General features: G+C 38.4%; 1 long non-coding RNA gene across 1 annotated transcript in view; it reads left to right on the forward strand.

The window, feature by feature from the left end:
- The first annotated feature begins 7286 nt into the window (after positions 1 to 7286).
- The window catches only part of LOC104912845, a 23493-nt gene continuing 11858 nt past the window's right edge, over positions 7287 to 18921 (forward strand). The window contains exons 1-3 of the long non-coding RNA XR_794925.2: positions 7287 to 7375; positions 13479 to 13606; positions 14129 to 14197. This is a non-coding gene — a long non-coding RNA (uncharacterized LOC104912845). The remainder of the gene's footprint in view (positions 7376 to 13478; positions 13607 to 14128; positions 14198 to 18921) is intronic.

Consider the following 18921-nt stretch of genomic DNA (forward strand, 5'->3'; position numbering starts at 1 on the left):
GGCTTTTCTGTATCATTTTTTGAGGAAATGTGGGTTGCTGCATTTCCATTATATCTACAGCACTGAGGCTCTCACAAGAAATCAATACACCCTGGTGATTTAAATGCTTCTCTTTTAGATGGTCTGTGTTTCTAAAACATATCTCATGTCAGACATTTGCCAAGGCCCATTTAAGCAGAAATTGGCTTGCTTGTGCAGTAGGAACGTTTTCCCCCAGAACAAAAGGGATCGGTACATCTTGTCGAGAAGTTTTGTTGTTACTTTGGTTGCAAATGGTGCTGTTTCTCTTCACCACCTTGCTTTTCTTGTTCTTCCCATCACTTTGCAGGGAAGTCTGCTCAGGGAGCAGCGAGCCGTTGACAATGCAGAGAGGCCCCGAGAAAGGCCTTAACAGCACAAGCCAAGCATTAGGAAGGAACTGTAATGTTCCCTGGCTTTTTATTTAACTGCCAATCCATGTGGTAAATACCATTGCTTCCATTTTCAACACTTTCACAGCTTGGCGCAGGTAGAGCTTCTCCATCCCCTGATACTTGAGCCAAGGACATTCAGCCTTCCCTTTCTGCTGGGGGGCAGGTGCTACAGCTCAGAGCACTGCTCTGTGAAAGCAGGCCACGTGGGCAGCTGTTTTCCAGTCCTGGATCTGCCTTTGGACTTTAATTTTAAAGCATGGCTGACAAGGTGATTTATCTTTCATGCATTTTTTTTACTTGTGTAGCTCTTCAGCCAATTTTTTTTCTTTATTGCAAGTTATAATTTAATTTGTGTATCTCTGGAAAAAAAATTTTTTTTTGATTTTTCTCATAGTAGCGTCAATCTTTTTTCAGTCTATTTTTAACTGCTGTAAAGATGTATTTTCTCACTGGTAAATACCAGTTATTTAAGATTTAGGGGTTTTGTTCTTTTGCATATAACTCTTTCCCCAAGGATTAAACTTGAAATAAGTTACTTCATATTGTTACTCACTACATGTATTTGTCGGTCTGATTCCCTGATGCTGATTTTTCAAATGTTAGTAATTAAAATGGCAGAAGCATTTTTAACACCAAAGATTGAAAGGGTGTTGGTGGGCACTCAGCTTTAGATGTAGGTTTGGCAGGTGAAATTTAAAGTTAGAATGGCTGATCTGATATTTTTTTATAATTTTAACTTCACTTCCAGGTGTGCTTCACACGAATAATGGATTACGGAAAAGTTGGCCACAGATTATTGGCACATATCTCTAAAATGGGAATATGTCAAATGAGAAATTCTTTGGAGAGATGCGATGGCTGATGTCAAATCCTGCTCACCCATTTTCCATGACCATAAGCTGAGAGTTATTACTGTCATTGCAGCAGCTGAAATGACTCTTCCTGCTATCATCTCATGTCTTTGGGCTTTGTCTGTATTCACTCTGAAGCCCATTCCTTATGCTGATGAATGTCTTCCTTCAGACAGCCCTCAAGCTCACTCCCATCCTAAATGTCCCTCCCTGCTTCTCTGATGCTGTTACCTTGTGAGTGATTTCTCATAATTCTTGTGAAGACACGTTGCATTTTCTGTGCTGCCAGATGCAGTCCTCTGAGCCTTAGCAGGTTGAGGGCAGCCAGACACAGTTTTGCAGCTGCCTTTTGAAAATCCCAGTGGCTGGGACCTCAGTGCAGTTAGGATGTACACATCTCCAAATTCTTGGAATTCTTACAGGGCCTATCCTGAGCCTCGAAATGTTCCCAAACTCCTGCAGTAGGTGCACCCTGCCTGCTTTAACATGCATGCACTATAGTACTCTTATATCTACTTTTTCTCCAGTTCAGATTTCCTATATAGACATAGACAGTATAGAAGAGAAAAAAAATGTTCTAAGTCATTTTATACTCAAGTAAATACAGGCCAAACTTCATCTTAGGATAAAAACTGCTCAAATGTTTTTCTGGATATTTGGGAGTTTTTTTGGGTATGAAGTGCTGACTCTTGCCATCCCCTCTTGCACAGCTGGGGCTGTACAGTCTGGAGGAGAGAAGGCTCTGGGGAGACCTGGGAGTGGCCTCTCAGTACCTAAAGGGGCTGTAAGAAAGAGAGGACAGACTCTTTAGTGGGGTCTGTAGTGTAGGACAAGGGGAACGGTTTCAAACAAAAAGAGGAGAGATTTAGACTGGATGTAAGGAAGATTTTCTACAATCAAGGTATTGAGGCACTGGTACAGGTTGCCCATAGAGGTGCTGGGTGCCCCATCACTGCAGACACCCAAGGTTAGGCTGGATGGGACTCTGAGCACTTGATCAGCTGTAGGTGTCCCTGTTCAGTGCAGGGGATTTGGACCAGATGGCTTTTAAGGGTCCTTTCCAACTCAAACAATTCTATGATTCTGTCATTACTGATCTAGTGTCATGACATATCATGCAATGGTTTCTACAGCCCTGGGGAATTCTCTCAGAAGATCTGAAGTTTTGCCCTGTTGGACCGGTTTAAAGGAGCTGCCTTCCATTAGTGTGGAGCAGTTGTCTCTCACAGCAGATGTTTGTGCTCTTGTCTCAGAACTGCATGAATTCACATCTGAGCCTTATCCTGACAAAGTACCTTTCAGCAGGGTCCTTTTGCTTCATGTTATTTGCCAGCATGTGTGCCAATGCTGAGTGGTCTGCACAAGGGATAGATCTAGTCAGCACCCACGTCTGTGGAATCTCAGACAAATGATGTACATGTCTCTTTCCAGAAAACTTCTAATCAGGCTATGAATAATGCAAAGTGTATCAAGAACATTTGATGTAGCAGATATCTGCTTTCATTGGACTTGGAAGTTACGACTGCTTAGGTTCCATCTCTGGAACAGGAGAGGTGAAGTCTACTGCGTTCCCCTGGGGAGGTTACTCTGCTTGGTGCCTCTGTTTGTGCTTGTGCTGTTAGCCTTTATTTTTATATTTACTGAGTCATTCTTCTAAGGGGTAGGGTTTTTTGTTTGAGGATTATTATTATTATTAATACTCAGCCAAAGCAAATTTTGCTTTGTCTCTGGAATGAATGTATAATGCTTCTGTCTTCAGCTAGCATACGGCTCTTCTATACTTCACTCCTACTCTCATCCTAGTGTCTAACTGGGAATGTAAATGTCTATTTGCTGCTCCAGCCTAATTTCTGAAACATTTGTGTAAGGCAGTTTTTCTTATTTAGAATTTAGAACGTCATTTTATTTCTTAGAGTAAGCCAACAATGTAAGTTGAAGCTCCCATAGCATTTTGATTTCTTCTCTGGAAGATATGGTCCAATTTTGGGAATCAGTTGGCTGCACATCCCTGTTGATACTGGGGCATAATATTCATTTATCATGTCTGTAAGGTCTGTGTGTTTTGTCAGTAAAATACTCATGCAGCTGTTCATTGAGCCTCATCTAATCCCTGAGTCCATCTATCCTGGAAATGTGTGTCAGTGTGTCATTGCTGTTGATGAAATTTTCCTTTTTCACAGTCTGTGCTTCCCCCCTATTTATCGTTTGAATTGTCTCAGATTAACTCTGTAGTCCTTACTGTCACCTCTTCTGCCTTTTTCTATCTATTTACCTGCTAGTTACGCCCTGCTCTGACTGTCTTTTCTCCCTTTGCCTGCTGCTATATTTATTGATGTATGACTCATTTCACCCCAGGCCATGTAATGAGTACTTTTCTTCCCTTGCTGAGGACTTGAAAAACATACTTGCATAAATATGTAGGGATAGGTTGTTTTGTGGACTTCAGGCCAAATTAGAGATGCAAATGCCATTATCTTTAACAAGGTACACATTTAATGTATCATATAGCCCTTTGGAAAAGTATGCTCCTACATCTGATTCTCATTCAGATCACCAATTATCCCTGATTGTATTATGGCTGCTGTTGCATCAGTGCTAGTTTTTTGTTGTTTTCATCTCTCCTTTTTTTGTTTTTTTTAACAGCTCTTACCCTCTTTCTTGCAAGTAACCCATTTAATGGTTCTGTTATTCAGTGGTGTAATCCTGCCTCTACTGAGCATAGGATCGATCCTCATGGTTCTCAGTCTGAAGTCCTATTTCCTGACTTGGGCTGGATGGCTGTGTGCATTGTACAGCACAACAAGTAGGGTATGGGCATGCTTGCAGTTTCTGGAACTGCTGCCAAGGCAATCATCACAAGCTGTGACTAAATATTGTGTTTCTTTGGGTTCAGAAAAGCAGAATAACTTTTCCCAGCCTCACAACATGAGTTAATATAGAAATAACATCAATGCCTCCTTTTTAAGGCATGTGAAAATACAATGGGAGCAAAAGTCCAAATCTGCAGAGTTCCACAATGTATTTATCATGTTCTCTGAATTTTTCTTGTAGTTTTAATTATCCTTTAGTCAAATCTGCTTGGCTGCCTTCTGTAACTTTGGACTAGATTACCTTTAAAGTCTCTTCCAACTCAAACAATTTTGTCATCTCAACTCTTAGCTTTAAGCATCTCAAATGGCTTCCCAATTTCTACTTATTTCACAGATATAAGGCAAAAAAAGCTCTGCTACAGGTTATTAAGGCATGTTTTAAGTTTGTATACGGTGAGAATCGCCATATATGCCTAACAAAATACTTGGTTTTATGTCTTGGATATAACAATTCATTCCTAAGAACAAACTAATATTTAATGTGGACTTGCTTTCGGCTTTTGGTTTGGAGCTGCCATTAATTGAGAATTGACTGCAAAGGGAAGGAGGGAATGGTCTACTGACGTCACACAACTTCCTTTCCACCCGTTCCTTTGCTTTATAGGTATATGCATTAAGTTCTAGAGATGTCATGACCAAAATAACCTCCTAAATGAAAGGGTTTTTTAAAGATGAGTGCTGTTAATCTCCTGCTTCCTTCCCTGTATTTCTCCTTTACCTACCACATTTGCTTCCCCATCCAACCAGCTGCACAAAACTATGCTACTTTTCCTATTGTGCATTCCCATGGGGTAGAGATGGCTTTTATTTTGGCATCATCACAGTTGCTGATGGATGAGTACAGGGGAGAGAGCTTAGGAACCTTGGGGTAGTTCAAGGCCACAGATGACATAAGGTAGGGGAGACCAAGAAGATGGAGTACAGGATAGCTTGAGTAGCCCTATAATCCCAAACTTGAGGTGGTTGCCAGCAACTTGCAGGTTCTGAATATTTATGAAAAGCTTAAAAGAAGTAGCTGGCCAAAGAATCACAGAATCACAGGGCTTGGAAGGAGGGACCTCAGAAATTCATCAAATCCATCCCTCTGCTAAAGCGGGTACCCTACAGTAAGTCTCACAGATAGGCATCCTACTCCTGTGTGATCACTTAGGTATGTGTGGCCCTCCATCCCCCTAGATGCTCGAGAGAAGGTTTCAAGTACCTCCTCCATTTTCTCAGCTTTGACCTGAAGCAGAGGATAAAGGATTATTGTTGTCATTCAAAGCCATCTGGAAAAGCTTTTTGTGGAAGTGCTGTACCATTTCAATGACCGTGAAACAGTGGGAGTATGAGAACTTTACTGTGTCACTGCATTTATATGCCCTGCCTTAGCTGCTCTCTGTTACTTAACACTGTTCTTTCAATGTTTGTTCAAAATGCATTTGCCAGTTTGCTGAGGTCACTGTTTTTCCTTACTGCTCTGAAGGCCACAAAGGTAAAACGTTTGCCATTCCTTGTTTTGCCATTTTTAATCTTTTATTTCAGTTGTGCTCATGCTTCAATAAGGCTCTTGTCTTTACTCATGAAGGCAAAGAAAGTAATAAAAATGTTTTGTAACAGCTGTAATAAGGTACAATATAAATATATATATATATCCTATAATAAGTATTTCACAACAAGTACGTTCTCTTCGTAATTTTACCATGTAATCGGGAAAAAACTGTCTCCCCAGTAACATATTAAAGGTTGTGACCAGATTGCCATAATTTTACTCCCAAATTTTCTTCCATCTTGTAACAGCGAATGAGAACTTGTGGTACGCTTATAAATTTAACAGGCTCAGGTCAACAGCTCTCTTCATTTTGAGATCTGTATCTGAGCTGCAACACAAATTTTTGTCACACTAGCATCTCAAAGACTAAATCACGGAGTTGCTTGTAATTCTGCAATGTATCAGACAATCTGATCCCAATTAGATTACTAACTGCAGTACAAACCACAGACATCAGTTCCTAGCTAGCACACCCACATTATTTCTAGATGGTGTATTCTATTTATCTTCATTTTTAGTGATTTCACTGCATCTTTATAATTAAACCTGTCTCTGATATCCTAGGGGAAGAAAAAGTGCTCTGTAGTCATGGCCAGTTGGACACCCTAATGTTAGGAAAATGTTGCAGTGATAGCTCTTCCACATCATTTCTGCATTTTGTTTTAACATACAATGTTCTAGAGTTCTTCAAGCTATGGAGTACTTGGCACAACTCAGTGAATTGCCTTGATTGATACCATTTCATATGTCATGGCCTATTTGAATTTTAATTTAAAGATTATTGGGCTGATTACACTCACATTTCTGTGAATTCAACAAAGCTTTTGAAATTTAACTCCTTTAGCTTCTTTATTTGTATGCCATGGCTTTATTCTTCAACCACACTTTAAAAAATAAATAGAAGACCATATGTAAATAACACAGCAGTTGTACAATGCATGTAGACTCCTGTATGGGAGCCTTACAAATTCGAGCGCTCAGGACTGAAGGTGATCAAAAGGTTTATTGCATGTAAAGTTTAGTGGGCATGGTGGTGGTGAATTAATTGTTGAACTAGATGATCTTAGAGGTCTTTTCCAATCTTTACAGTTCTCTGATTCTAAAGTCACTCGGCAATTAGGAAGCATCAGGATTAAAATCCCGTCTATAAACATGTATTTACAGGGATTTTTTGAAAGGTATCAGAACCCATTATGAACTCCTGGAAAAAAACAGCCAAGCACTGCTCTGCATTTTGCGTATCTTCATAATTTTGAAAGTAACAGGCCAGGGTATTTTAGTGGGAGTTAGTCTTTGGTGATTTTCTACTAATATTGAGCACAATAGGGTATACCAAAATCATTCTGCAGTATTACACAACTTGTCAGAAATGTGGATTTTGTTTAGAAGTTTAGGGGATTTCTTCCAGAACCTGAACCTGAAAAAAGGTAATAGGAGCATCTCAAAGCACATAAATTATAAGTTCTTCACAGAGGTGAAACACATGAATGCAAAATTACCAGACGTATAAAGTTCTTTAGAAGAGAAGAAACAGGTGCTCTTTGCTTTTGAATGACTAATCTAAATCCAAAAGTATTATTTTTTTTCAGGCTAAGCATGAGTTTCTTTCATTTTTCAGTCCTGAGCCAAGTCTTTACTCTCTGAAGATGTCATTAAAACCACCTCAAAGTCTCTCTGCTTCACACTGTGATTTTCAGGAATTGCTTAAAGGTAAAGCTAAACAATGATATAACTTGGTGCTACAAGGCGGTTAATTAAGAAATGCGAAGAGCAATGAATTAATGTGCTATCCATGAAGGTATTTTTCTGATAACTACTTGGTTTGCAATTATGCCTGGTTTAATCTGATGACAATAATACTAAGAAGTTGTGGTTTTTTAAAATGGCCTTTGTTTTGGGAAAAACTCTAATTTGTCTGACATGATTCACTGGTGTCTATGCTTTTCTAAGGGTGTTGATTTATTTCTGGGTTTGTTTTTTTGGCTTAGCTTTCAATGAACCACTGACTTATGCAAATAGATACATTAACATGGAAGATGTTAAATGACATGCTGTCATTTATTTAAAAGGAAGAACAGAGGACTATGCTAAACACTGGCTGTTCCAAAGTTAACAGTTGTACAATGCATTTAACTGCATTGTTTTGTATTTTTAGCAACAATGGGGCTATTCCGAAGAATTCTTTGGATTATAGATCACTTTTACATTGCAGAAGGAGATAACGGATCTCTCCATTACTACTTATGGATGTTTCAAGTTAAATGTGCTGATACGTCCATGCTTTGAAGGTCAAAGACCTCGTGATAGAGAAATAGAGACTGACTTTCAGTGTCCCATGCTAAAATTCCCTTTATCTTTTACTAGCGTGCTTTGCTACATACACTGACTTGTGGAAAATCCTTTGATGAAAGGTAGTAACAGGAGAAATATTATGACTTTATTTCTTGCTGGATAAATCCTAGCTATGACCTATTATGGTCAACTCCTTTTTTTCAAGGAATGAACTGCTAGACGGGAGGGTGAATAACTTCACTCATGATACCATGTTTTCCACCGATCATTTGATTCTCAAATGTTGTTGGAAATAAAATTCTGGCTAAATTTAATTTCTGTTCGTGGTATTCAGGAGAGCCTACTTCAAGCAATTAAGCAAGCATTCACTTTTCCTAGTCTGGTATGCAGTCATAGGAATGCAAGGAATTTGCTGAACTTAAAATAATGTATTGAATATTCTTCTAGTTATTTCAGGAGACAACTTTACTAATTTTTTTTTTTTCCCCTCATTCTTTAATTTTTGTATAAGGGTTGACAACAGCGGAGATACTCCAGCTGAGGTACTCCAACAGCATGAGTCTAGAGGAGCACATAGGAATAGTCTCATTTGTATTTCAAATGACTGTTCTTGTTTTTAACCAATGTTATGCTTTCCTTCAAACATGGTCTCCATACTGCCATCTGTGCTTTTGTAATTGTACTGTGGAGATGATTCTAAAATGCTAAGTGGCAAACCAGTATGGTAACCTACAAATGACTGAGCTCAGTTTGTGTCAAGATAGATACATCTCTAAGGAAAGCCCTTGCAGACAAATTGTCTGTGTGTTCTGGGTTTCTGTATACTAGAAATGAATTTGTTCCAAATTTGGGTAGAATTAGGTCTCAGAAATGTGGTTTGCTTGAAAAATGGAAGGATGCTTTTTGGTTGGGTAGTGGCTTACTGCTCAGAGCTCCCATGTGACTCTGAACTCTCTCCCCTTGCTGGATATTGAACATTGACCATGCATGAAGGAGGACCTTCCATTAGAAACTGTTGCAACAGACCAGTCCAAAAGAGCCTGAATCTGCCAAAGGAGGAACTTGAACCTTTTGCTCCTATTGAGACCAAATGATCTCTGCTGAAATGAGCAGCTTCTTTGAGAAGGTCTGGGCTGGATCTGAGAATTTCCTTTCAGAATTGATAAACAATCCAAATTCTTGATCAACTTTACTTACTAGTCAAAACATAATATTGATTGAGAAGCAGGAAAAAACGGTAGTGTTGTATATTGCTTGCAGTTAATACTTTTTATGAGATATTGTGAACAAAACAGATCAAGATAGTAATGCAGGTTATTGCTTTGCCTTATTTTGTCAGTCATGCATTCAGATATACCACAGGCAAAAACAATTTCATGGCCCCTGATATATCTGCATCACATCCTGTTTGAAAACCAATAAAAAGATTGAGTAATTTGCCTGGGAAGGGACTGTAATCTTCATAAGACCTTAGCTCTGTAACCAAGGATTTTAATCCTTATATTGTTAGACATTTCTTCCCATCTGTAAATTGAGAGAAATGATTATTTTCAGCATTAAATCAAAATTTAAGACTGCAAATTATAGTAAAATTGCAAGTTATAGTATTTCTACTTAAACATTTAATGGGTTGCCATAGAGAACACTACTGTGCTTAAATTAAAATGGCACTATCCAAGAAAACTAAGCTAATATTTCTTGGCTGCAGAAAGGAGATGAATAAAATCAATGCACTCAGTGGGAAATGAAAAGGGAAAATATTCTCTTTGTTTGGGTGATTTCGGGTGTGTTCACTTGCCCTTTTGTGTGATCTCTCTTTACGTGTAAAGTGTCTGTTATTTCCTCTATGCAAATTTGTTTTGCGAATACTTTTTTAGTTGTCTCATTTTGAATCAGTTTTGTTTTCTGTAGTTTCCAAAAAATCAACTAACTTTTAGGTAGTTGATGTTATAAATGTTACTGCCCTATGACTACAAGTTATTGATGGAAATTCAAACACATCCCCCTGGGTTTTTATTGCTTCGCCCCAAAAGCCAAACTGCAATTTTGGCCTCTTGTATAGTGGATGTGTAGTGTAACAAGAGAAGAAAAATCTAATCACTGATGTCTTTATGAAAACTTTTTCACAGAATGTGATGAGCACAGTGCAGGAGAAGATGTTATGAATCCGCAGGTAAACACAACTGTCCTTGTTTGCAGAATGGAGTGTTTTAGTTTGTACAATTATTGTGCTGCTCATCCTGCTCACTGCAGATATTTTTCCCTTACCAAACTAATATTTGGGTTCAAATGTTCACTCTAGTGTCAGGACCTGATATTTTTACTTCTCCCTTTCTCTTAATTTTATTGATTTTTCTAAGCCAAACATTCCATAAATTAGTTCTAATAGAAGGCTTATTGTGGAATGTGATATAATTGGCAACTGATTGTTGATGTAGGAGATTTATGTTGGCCTTACAGTAATAGTTTGTTATAATTGAATACATATGTGATTGCTAGTGTCTAGACTTGGGAACTTTCCCAGGAAGGAGTTCCAGGTGGTTATCTAACTGTAATAAGCCAAATGGCTACCACTCAGTCTGCAGACATGGGAAATATGCAAATACTACTGGCAAATGTAATTATTTCATAAATCTGCATTTAAATCGCAATATATCCATTTACATCTAATGGTTTGACCAGCTTATTCACTTTATAGATTCATTTAGAATCTTTTTTTTTTTTAAACCTGAAACTTTCTTTCCCTTGATTACTCCCTAAACTGAAATAATGTAAAATGCAGAGGTGAGAAGTTCTGATATGCCTGGATGTCAAAAAGTTTAACTATATCACGTGCCTGAGTTAGTTGCATTAGTGTATGAAGTAGTAAGTGCTTGAAGTAGCAGTTACATTGCCATATATTGAACTCATTCCTTGAAATTTGATTAGGTATAGTTAAATGACATGGCAACTTGAGTTTTCATTTGCTAGCAGACTAATTTCTGGAAGGATCTCAGAAAGGAAACGTGTCTGGAAGCTGCACAGCCTACTAAAGCATGTGGTGATTTGATATTGTCCTGATCCCAGTTTGCCTCGAACATGCTTTGCACGTTAAAACATCCCTGGAGAAGGAAAACACAGTTGGCTATCCCAGCGTGAATACTCTGCAAATATTGTTCTGGGGCCCGCACAGCCTGTGACTCACAATGAATATTTTCAGCTCTGGTTCTTACAGTACAATAGGAAATACAAAAGAAAATAAGTAATTTGCTTGGGCCTAACACAGTGTGACTTGATCACTGTGCTTCAGAGAGCAGAAGAGCTACATTAGCAGAAGTGAAAAGTCCTTTCAATTCAGATTTCATATGCCAGATGGCTGGCTCTTGTTCTTATGTTTTGGTGGTGGGTTTTTTTTGTTGTTGTTGTTGTTATTTTTGTTGTTGTTTTTCCTTTTATCCTACCTGTTAAGATAGCAAAGAATGACATACGTTATCTGGCTCTGCAGCCAAGTGTGTGGTCCAAATTATTTTCACAGAATGCCTGAAAAAGTCTGCTTACTTGCCTGCCTGCCTCGATCATTTTTCTCAACTAATTAGAAAAGTCTGCCAAACATTTTTGGGCTAAGGCACTAATTATTCTCAAACAAATGTTTCAATTTTGCACAAGTTAGGAAGTGTCTCTGTATTAAATGACTGCATGCCAAGGTGCCGGAGTAGTCAGTCCACTTTAGTTAATCAATACGTTTGGAAGTCCTGCAGGACCAAGGAAAAAACTTAAAAGCACCATTTTAAAGCAAATGAAGATCTGTAGTGTTTGGTGATGTTAAAGGAGATAATACTGCAATACTTTGTACGTGTTAGTTTTTAATGAGAAGTAGGTCTATTTTCCTTCTGGAAATGCTGTATTTTGTGATATTTGTAATTGCATTGGTCCTCAGATTCTGTTATTTCTGACAGAGAATAAAAGGAAATTGTGTAGTTTTTCATGCCAGACTGGCCTGTCTAACCCTGTCTCAGCTTTTATAGCCCACTCTTCACCATCCTATTTCAGCATTAAAGAAGATGGTCTCTCATGGCAAGGGCATTGGAGAGTCTTTCTTTGTAAAAGTTCAAGTTGAATTTGGTAATCTGAAGAAACTTGAATGGTTTAATGAGGCCTACAACTTGTTTTCCAAGTAATGGCCTGGATCTGGATTCTGTGTTTCCCTTCTCAGAAGTGGTGGTGATCTTCTAGAACAGTCTCATCCTACCTCAGCCCTGGAAATGTTTTGGTCATACTGATTTATTTGTGACAAGGTTGACAGTCTGATAGTTTATGTCACTGATAAGATACTGCTTCTGATTAGCTGTATCTCTGCTGTGCTGATGCTGCTAAACTTCTGCCATCTGTCTTTCAAACTGTTTGTCCTCATCCCAAAAGTTGCTCTGTAAGAAGATGGTAGATTGCCATACTTAGGAATCTCTTGGGCTTCTATTGGATCTGCTCACGTATAACCAACAAAAAACAGTTTCCACCAACTCCCTTCTTCTGTTTTTTGAAAGTAGGGGGAAAAAAATTTTTCACAGAAAAGTACTTTTGGAGCAGCCCTCATTTATTTTCAAAAGATGACAATAGAAACTCAACACTTTATTTCACAGTGATAAATGAAATGGTTTACTTATGAGGCAGTGAGTTTGGTTTTTAGATCTGTGCTAGCACAAAATTGCTGGATTAAGGTGGTGGGCTTTTTAGTTCTGTTTCTTGAAGCATATATTTAAGGAGAAGGGCAAAATGGAAAAATGAAACTATCAGAATGGCAACATTTCATTACCTGTGCCAAAGAAGAAAGTGTGCCTAAATACTACAGTATTTGTATCTCTTTGAACAATTATTCGTGTTAGGGTAACTGGGTAGTCATAATTTGTATTTGAATAATGGATTATATGTGTTTTCTTTGCAATATTTCCCTTCCTTCTTTTAGGGAAAATATTGAACCTGGCTCGTGAATGCATTATAACATTAATTACTTTCTGCCCTGATCTGCACCACTGGCTTAATTGCCGTCTGTCTGCATAGTGTGTGGTGTGCTTTTGTATTATTATTTTTTTTTAATATATAAATTGTCTGAAAAGAGCTGGCTCTGGTCAATGTTGGCTGCTCCTGGCTGTTCTTCAGGAGTGCATGAAGACAGATGTCAAGTGAAGACATGGCAAATATGGTATTCCTGGTTCTTTAGCGTGATGTAGAACAAAAGGCAAATGAGCTGTGAATCCTAGGGTGTTTCTCAAGGTTCAGTCCGTAGTCATCACCTACATGGCAAGGAAGCTTTTAAGAAAACAGAGCTTAGAAAACTTTTCTTTTTCTATTTTGTTCTTTTCCTTCTTGTCTTTCAGTGCACTGTTATTTGCTAGATAATTCTCTCTGCTGGTTTCAAGGTGATCATTTTGAGGACATCAATCTTTCTTTCAACATCAATCACACAGTCTAAACCTGGCAATGACCACTAAATGTATGAAACGTTTGGTAACCCTTCTTGGCTTTCTTGACATTTGGATGTCTGCAGATTCATCCTTCTCCTGAGGGACAGAGCACGGAGGAGGATCTGAATTTGTTCAAGGTGGTAGCTGTTATCCAAGACCAGTAAGGACCTGATGGCAGCAAGAATGTCGAGATACCTATAGCCATGCAGAGGTTAGTGGTGAATCCACTATCTTTCTAGTGAAGTTGTACCTTTGTGCCACCAAGTGTATAAAATACACCTATAAATAAAATTCCTATATTCTCCTTTATCTATTTTAAGGATGTATTGTACATCAAAACATTGCAAGCATTGTTAGAATAGTAGGGATCCCATCCCATGCATCAGTTAAATTATGTTCTTCAAACTTCTCCAAATACAATTTATGCATTCTCTGTTTAGTTTCTGGAAGCTGTAATAGCACAAAAGGAACATGCTAAGTTTGAACGTATGACTTGTCATGGACTATTTTTCATAAGTTGACAGAATAACGTACCCCCAAATCACCTCCATTTACCAGTGAAATATTAGGAATATTCTATGGAGCCCATTATATCCTCAGAAGAAAAAGAAAATTTTGCCAAACTGATTGCATTTTGATTGACATCTTGTCACATCTGAGATGATTCTAAATGGCAAATAGAGGCCAGAATTTTGCTTCTCTACATAGCACAAATACTTCCCTTTTCATGCAGCTGCCCATAGATGACTTGATTCTTCATTTTTTGTGTGAAATTGAAATTTATGGATGTCCTCAGAGCATGGTAAGTTCAGATACGTGCTTTTATGCTGTATAATCCTATTTGTGTTAAAGATCTTGATTTTTATGGGAAACAACAGTGGTTTTGGGGTGTGTTTTTTTAAGTGAAAAGCTAAACTTTCTGTCCAAGAACATTTCCTATTTTGTGTATCTTCTCATACGAGTTTGCAGAAGTGCAGTGTAAATCTAGTGGGAGTAGCATTCCAATGTAGCTACATGAGTGTTACATTATTTTAAATCAAACAAATTTAGTGGTGTAAAACCTGTTGCTCTTCTTTCTCATGATGTATTGCTACAGTTATAGTTGATTCAGCAGAGACCTACTTGTACTTTATTTCTTATTTTCCTCTTTTTAGAACAATCCCTTTGGAATCTCTTCTGGTATCTTTTCTCAAGTAAAGTGTTAAAATGTGTACAATTGAAATAATTCTGGGGAGATTTCCAAGTTGGCAAATTTTCCTTCAAACGAAGGTCATTGAATGGTCTCTCCACAGCTTGGTAGCGTCTTCCCCATTCACACCTATTATGTAACTATAAGAAAACTTCATCTATGAACAAATTTAATAGAGCTTATCATTTATACCTGACCTTTTTATTTTCTTAATGCAAACTAAAGGACATCCTGACTACAACTTGGATGCTGGGCCATTGGCTTGTTTTATTCCGAGGAGGAAATGTGTCAGCACTGTCCAAGATCCCAGTAAATTGCTCTTTCTGTGGTGTCTGGGAGAGCGATGAATTGCTCTCTCAGGGGTGTCACTAACTCTTAGGTTGTTTCTCAGTGCATCTCTGAAGTCTGTGTATTGCATAAAGTAATTTTCACATGAGAGAAGAGCATTTTCTTAGTGGGTTAGCTGTAAACTCACCTTAAGGGACAAGGAGAACAATGAATGCAAGACTTTAAGTTGTCAGGTACATGATTGCACATAATACTAATCTAATCACAAGCTTTGAGATGGAAAAAAATGGGAGAAAGGGAGGAAATTCTCTATCCCAGAGAGAGATGCTGACACTGGACAAGCAGCGGGGATAATTCTTTCTGTTCTCTGATATATTGGTGTGTCTGCTGTTGTGCTTGGCAGAAAACACTCAGCCTAAAAGGCTGTAAAGTTTACAGCTCTTCACACTGTGTCGCTGTGTTATGGAACCCAGTAGGGCACAGCAATGGAAAAGGATTTCTTAAAAATCTTGTCAATATATTTTGTCATTCCTTGATTGATTGAACTGCAAGCATAAGCTGTGTATTTTAAGACAATACTTTTGTTTTACAAAATAACAGCATGGAAACTAAAATCTACTACTACTTGCTGCAGAATCCTATCATTAAGGCTGGAAAAAACCTCTAACATCTTCAAGTCCAGCCATCAACCCATGCCCACCGTGCCATCTAAGCCATGTCCCTCAGTGCCATATTCTATTCTAGCCATAGTCCTCTCTTCATTTTTAGTGGAAATGTCTTAGTAACCAAAACTACAAAAAAAAGTCAGAACAATGCACAAGGTTTCAGCTCAGAGTGAATTTGGCTGCAATATATAACTGAGCAGTGGATTGAGAGAGTTTTGAAATTATGGAGTTGATTTTAACACTTGACACTAGCATTAGATATTCTATATTTTAAACTCCTGCCTATTGACATTTATAGATAGAAATAGTGATCTGAATTCCCCTTGTGGGTTTGGCAGATAGGTTTGAAAGTTGTTTCATTTTTGCATGTAATTTTCTTTTGGCAAAAACGTTTGCGGGTGGTGGAAGAGAGGTCAGTTTGTCTATGTTTATAGGTGCTGACAAGTTGTCTGAGATTTATTTTTAATTCAGCTTGTTAAAAAATTGCATGGCACTATGTTTTTTTAAAATACACTATTGCCAAAAGTTTTCATGTTAAACTTTGTGTGTATGCCCCATTGCTTCTTATGACAGAAATTGGCTTCATTGATGTATAGTGCATTAGTTAGACAATAGCCGGTTAAATGTGAGCTTCCAGAAGTTCAATCATCACCTCCATTTTTTGGAAAGTTATGCATTCAGTGGTTTTGATATGTCAAAACCACTTGATGCTTTTACTAATTAATCCAGTCAGCAATGCAACTTTTTTAGATATTTTTTTTTTTTGCTGATGTGAATGAACTCCCATTGAAATATGATATTCAGTGGGATATAGATATATTTTGCAGGAATTTAAAAGAGATCTTCCTTCGGTGTTGGCAAAATGATTGTAAGAGTTCTGGTTATCTTCTAAAGAAGATGAAATGTATGTAGTTTGAAGTGATTTACAAAAGAAATATGTTGCAATTAGAGGTAGAGGTAACCTGTAAGTGCTGTGATTAGCTGATGTGCTTTCAGTCCATGTGGATCACAACCAGCATGGCTTTGTCCCTGCTCACTACAGGGGAGTTGAACTAGATGACATTTAAGGGATCTTTCCAACTGGATTCTGTGATTTGCATGCAGGTGCTCAGGGAAGGTGAGAGAAGGAGCAGCTCTCCTGGACCCAGCCCTTGCAGGGTACCTTGCAGGGTACCGCTGCCTTCTGCTGCACAGAGAGAGAACTATTTTCAAGCATGATGTTGGTAAAGGGAATTGCTGCAGTACTGTGATCAGCCAGATCTTCTCTCAGCTGTATTGCATTGATAGCAAAATGATACAAAATCACTGTCAGATTGAGAGCCAAGTGCTGCACAGAGCATCCTTCCTGCTCTCGCAGAGGCACTCTCATCCTTAGCATGACGGTTTCAAAAGATTTTGGGCCAAGCATTACAACTCTTAAAAAAAATAAAAAAAAAAAAAAAAAAGTCCCCTTAATGAAATTCAGTTTGGATATGTCTGTCTAATGTAAGCCAACTCAGGATGTGAAGCAATTAGCACTTCTGTAGATGTAATCATCCACAGCAGTCTGCACTTGGGTAGCTTTAGCCTCAGCTCTTTGGGTGCACCTTTTCTTTTTCTTTATCCAGAATGAGATGTATCATTTGACCATGGGCTGATCTAAAATGAAAACTTAGATTAAGAGCAGTGCCAGTAGTAGTAAATGGTTACGCTGCAGGAATCAGAGCCAGCTGAAAATTAGAATTTTTGAAAGGGGGGCTGGAGTCTTAATCTCAACCAGCTCTGGAAAAATTGCAGCTCTGTTCTCCACAGGGAAGGAGGAGGGGGAAACGTTGATTCAGAAAACATGTGCTGCGCTCCACTGTATAAATCTGGATTTCAAAAATAAACTTTTTTAGCATGCTTGAAAGTTGTTGCTGACTACTGCCAACTAGAAGATTTAATAAAGAGTTTAACTTAGAGCAGCCCAAGCCAGCTCTGCAAACACATGCCTTCCTGCTGAGATCAGAACGAATATCAGTGCAGTGTGCAAGAGCCAGACTGTACGAGCAGGGCTGTCTGCATGCATCCCTCATCTGACTTCAGTTATTGTTATGGCTGGCACATTTCCATGGCTGTAATCATTGCAGAGTGTGTCCAAAGATCTGCTCCAAACTCGATCGTGCTGCTTACATTTTTCAATTATTTTAGTAAGGCTCTTTCATCTGCAAGCCTAGTCTGTCTGGTGAATGGACACATTTACCTTCTCAATTATAAATCTTTTTATAATCTCTTGTGCTCTCCTTACATATCTTCTACTGTTGGATTTTTGTACTTCTTGGAGTTCAGCCAATTGTGAAAAGTCTTTTAACATACAGACAGCAAAAATTATCAGGTTGTGTAAAAAGTCACATTTTTCATTAGACCTTTTTGAGCTGCTTTTTGAAATTTATGTTTAATACAAATATTCTTGAGTCAGTATCTTGATGGGGTAGATATGGGAAGGGAGTTGAAAACAGATTTCTGTTTTCCGCCAAGAGTTCAGCTTTTGTCTAGTGATGTATGCTGCTGGGAGAGAACTGACTTGGTGAAGGCAGCACATCATGGTCAGACCTCCAGCCATCTCCCAGAGGGGCTCAGAGTACTGAGAAATGAGCTGGGCTGGTTCTGGGAGGGGTGCAACATTGAACAGAGCTGATTTGGAGGAGACCTGTCAAGCCATGCTCAAATGTCTATAGCCAGATACGTTGTGATCAGGGGAAATCCAGAAATAAAGAAAGGAGCCTGTTATACACGTGGCCACGTGAAAAAAAGTTTCAGAAAATGCCATTTTTGGCTCTGTTCCTTCACACAAATACCCCTTTCCAAAGTGCAAGCAGAAGGAATACATTTTATTTTCCAATAAGTAAGCAGGTTAGAATGTTGCCAGCTTGTAAAGAAAAGTTGAGGGGAAAGAACACTACCTCGTGAGATTTGGGGACAGTGGGACCTGGGGACAGAGGGAGTAGTAAGGAGGAGATTTCTTCTGAGTCCTTTTAAAGGCTGAGTTACAAAACAAATGCCTCAAAATGAGAGGCTATCGGTGATGGCATAGGACAGGCAGAAAGACCAGTGGAATACCATACTTTGCTACGTGGCATTACTCTGCTAAGTCGTTGAATACTCCAAACTGGAATGAAAGGGTGATGATGTTCTTGTCTCATTACTGATATTAATAATATATTTATTCAGAGGGAAAACAAAGACTCACAAAGGGCAAACCACTTCTTTGCTCTGTATGTAGTGTCTCTCGGTCAGCATGATGGTATGAATCCAGAGATTGTGTACAGGTCATATATAGACAGCAGGGAAAAATATGCACTGAGAATTGATGTGTGAAAAGATCATTTTTCTACAGTTAATAAAACCACTTCAAAAAACAAACAA

This window comes from Meleagris gallopavo, chromosome 12, assembly GCF_000146605.3.
Source record: "Meleagris gallopavo isolate NT-WF06-2002-E0010 breed Aviagen turkey brand Nicholas breeding stock chromosome 12, Turkey_5.1, whole genome shotgun sequence".
In the NCBI taxonomy this organism is placed as follows: Eukaryota; Metazoa; Chordata; class Aves; order Galliformes; family Phasianidae; genus Meleagris; species Meleagris gallopavo.